General features: G+C 31.3%; 1 long non-coding RNA gene across 1 annotated transcript; it reads right to left on the bottom strand.

Moving 5' to 3' along the window:
• On the bottom strand, positions 1-2509 carry LOC110718454. The gene is made up of 3 exons (XR_002510914.1): positions 2414-2509; positions 1257-1318; positions 1-166 (listed from the first exon to the last, which is right to left on the bottom strand). It is a non-coding gene; the product is annotated as an uncharacterized LOC110718454 (long non-coding RNA).
• Between the last annotated feature and the right edge of the window lie 525 nt (positions 2510-3034).

Genomic DNA, 3034 nt, shown 5'->3' with positions numbered 1-3034 from the left:
CCATAACGACCCTTATTCAAAACCCAGTAAAATAGGAAGTAAATAGAATTAGTGTCAAAATAAAATCAATTTATGAAATGAAATAAGCTAAGAGATTAACCAATGCTCCACTCAAAATCTCATCACCTTGATGCAAGTTCAGTTTGTGTAAAAACCTGTGATTAATCTGCTCCCCAATTTTACAAGTGTAAGAATTGAATCATTACAGGGTCATTGAAGGGCGAAGGCCATGACCAAGAAGAAACATACAAAAGCACGCAATCAGCAACGCTGAGTACATACAAGCTACGAAATATAGTAAAGAGCCCTAGCATGTTACTAACAAGCATTCTGTACACTCACAATATAATCATTGACTCGAACACATGACTCAATTGTTAATCATTACTAAGTTTTCACTAAATACCATTGATCATTTCATTAATTTGATTGGATTAAGCAATAGACCGGGTTGCCCCCCTATGCCCCATTTCGGAACATTAATAAAAGAAAACCCTATGCCTCATTTCGGAAGACATTAATAAACATCCAATGGCAGACGGGCGCGACTCCGTGGCCATAGCTAGTATGAGATCTCATCTAACTCATTATAACTTTAAAAGAATTTAAAACAAGAGACTCGTAGATCAGACGGCCTCTGAAAAGTATACGGCTAATACCCCATGAACCCCAACCCCTGTTTGTCATTACTCTAGATGTGCACAAATCCAGAGTTTTATTGCTCATCCTTCTTGCACTTTACGTGATTTACCAGTTTAAACTTGGTGATGACTCAATTGCAACACAACACAGCCAATCATACATCAATCATTCAAACCATTCAAGTTTCCAATTCAATTCTTAATTTATTAGTGACAAACAACATTTATTATTGAATCCTTTAACTACCTCGGTGTATAAACACCTTAAGTGCATAAGGCACCTCAAATCCTCAACCTCGTCTTTTAAGACTTTAATTCTTCTTTTACTCATTCCATTTCAATATTAATGAACAAGTAATAAAATAATTCATTCCATATATCCTTGTATCTTTGCCTCTAAGCTCACTTTGCAAATTATTGTATAAATAATACTTATAAGGAAGAATCAATACGAATTTCTCATACATAAGTCAAACCAATAATCACATTTATCATCAATCAAGCTCATTACCAAACAATTTCAACCAATCCACAAGTTCCCTAGCATGATTCTAGGTTTTTCCAAGTCCCTAAACATGCTCCTAAAGTTAAGGTTCCTCGTATTCTTATACGTACCTTGAGTACACGAATTGGTTGGCCACCTTAAGACTAGAAGTCACCTTCTACGAAGTCCTCTCCTAAACAAAACAACAATAGCTCAATTAATACCCAAGCAATATAATTTACAGCAATACCAAACTACTTTAAAACTCCTTAAACTATTGAAATAATGCTTTTAAATTGTTTCCAATAGCCAAAGTTAATAATTTAGTAATTCAACTATAAGTTTATATGTTAAAATCATGAAAATATGGCTTCTATTGTAAATTCCAGCGGCTTTAAGTAAGAATTATAATCTGAAAATTCATTTTAAGCATGTAAAACAACCTCATAAACATCCATACTTGAAGAAATCATTAGGTACTAGGTTAGTATGTTAGAAACCTAAAAATCCATCATAAAACCATGATTTAAACCTGTAAAGCCAAAAATTAAAATCTAAAAATTAAATTTAATAGTAGAATGTAGAAATACAACAATCCAAACTTGAAATATATACTTAGAATTCAATTAGTTTCATAAAAACTCAATCGAACCTTCAAATTCCACAACTTGAACCAAGATAAATATAATACAAATTTGAAAATTAATTTTATTAGTAGTTGGAAATTCAACAATCCACACTTGTATATTGTTATAGTAGGCTCACAAACACTTAGAAACATCAAAAGTTTTATTTTTGATGCTAAGACAACTAAAATTCAGATTATGTATAAAATTTTAGAACATCACTTTACCTTAAACATGCTATTTTAACAACCCATTACCTAATTTAATTATGATAGCCAAATAGTGTAAATAAGACTCTAAAAATATAGTTTTGAATAGTTTAAACCCAAAATCAGCTTTTCTGGAAATCTGAAAATTATTTATAACCATCAAAAATTAAAGTTAGAGTCATATTTAAACACAAAGTAGCTAGTTAAATCAATCATTCACGTTTTAAGCGCAAAACTACGAAAAATCAAGATTTCGAAACCCTAATTTCTAAATTAATAAAATCTGAAAATTAATTATGTACTTAGTATATCATAAACTCAATAAATTTGCAATCTTTCATCATGCATATGCATAATCAAGTCATGATAGCAATAATCATATCAAGATTGAAGCTTTAAAGAAATTAAACAAGAAAAGAGAAAGATAGAAGAGAAGGGGAAGGTGGAGGAAACCGGCTGGGTGGTGGCAGCAGGTGGCGAGGGCAGCGGTGGCAGCAGCAGGCGAATTTTTTTTAATTTTTTAATTTTTTATTTTTTGTTTTGTTTTGTTTATTGTGAGAATCATGAATGGATAAGGGGAAGCAAGGGAAAAGGGAGTAGAGGAAGCAGTAGATGGGTTTATACGAGGGTTTTGAGAGGAGAAGTTTACTTAATTAAAATGAGGGTATGGGCTTAGGGTTTCTTGTTGTTTTTTTTTAGCTTTAATAGAATTAGGATGATGGTCTTGGGCCCAAAATGGGTATAAAATAAGTTATTGTTCTTATTTTGTCAAAATCTTTCCAAAATTATTTATACAAGTATAAAATTATTATAAAATATTTGTATACATAAAAATATATAATTATTATTTACTAAGAAAAAAATGGGGGATTACACAGCCCACGAGACAGCGACACTTGGCATTCCAGTTTTTCGCCAAGTGTCGCGCCACGTAGGCGACAAATAGATATTATTGTGACACATATATGTTAAGTAAGCAAATTTTGGATAGATTTTTTAAGATAAAAATATTGTATTGAGTTTTATTATTGATATACTTCTAATTTTCCATGTATACAAAATTAGTCATAACTT

The sequence above is a fragment of the Chenopodium quinoa genome, unplaced genomic scaffold (genome assembly GCF_001683475.1).
Source record: "Chenopodium quinoa cultivar QQ74 unplaced genomic scaffold, ASM168347v1, whole genome shotgun sequence".
Lineage (NCBI taxonomy): Eukaryota > Viridiplantae > Streptophyta > Magnoliopsida > Caryophyllales > Amaranthaceae > Chenopodium > Chenopodium quinoa.
This window is presented reverse-complemented; position numbering and strand designations above follow the sequence as displayed.